The following is a 632-nucleotide window of genomic DNA, read 5'->3' as shown; positions in this document are numbered from 1 at the left end:
GTGTTTTCCGATTTATTTCTAACGCGCGTACGCCCCCCTGCCCCCTCGCTCTCCTCTCCCACTTTCTCACTCCGATACCGGGATTCGTAATCGAATATCACCAAGCGGAATTAATAATTGATTGGAGAGCGCGCGACGGGCACGACGGATGCGACGCAAATTTAAAGAAAAAATCCGACCGAATTCATCGAGTCGTGTATATATCGCTTATTTCCATCTCGCCTGTTCTCTCCTCGTCTTTTCTTTCTTTCCTTCCCTTACCCGCGTCTCCGCGTTCCGTTTTATTGCATACGTGTGCGCACACGTATGTCGTACGATAGACGACGGTTCTCCGATAGAGAGAAGTAAAGAGAACTCTATTGAAATCCGGTTCGTCAGATATTTGCATATCTTAAAGTTAGGCGTTCGGAACGAAGAGGAGACACGAATCTCCCCGTTCCGAGAGATATTCTTCGGATTTATTCCCATCGGATTAAACGAAACGAAACGAAACCGCCGTTTTCGTTTCCCGATCGGCGGGAAAGAAAGGCCGGCTCGTTTTAATGGCGTGTTCGATGCGCGTTTCCGAAAAACAAGAGGCCATAAATAAGAGTCGGTAGAAATTTCCACGTGGATTTGCTAATAAACATACC

Source organism: Apis dorsata, unplaced genomic scaffold (genome assembly GCF_000469605.1).
Source record: "Apis dorsata unplaced genomic scaffold, Apis dorsata 1.3 scaffold_634, whole genome shotgun sequence".
In the NCBI taxonomy this organism is placed as follows: domain Eukaryota; kingdom Metazoa; phylum Arthropoda; class Insecta; order Hymenoptera; family Apidae; genus Apis; species Apis dorsata.
This window is presented reverse-complemented; position numbering follows the sequence as displayed.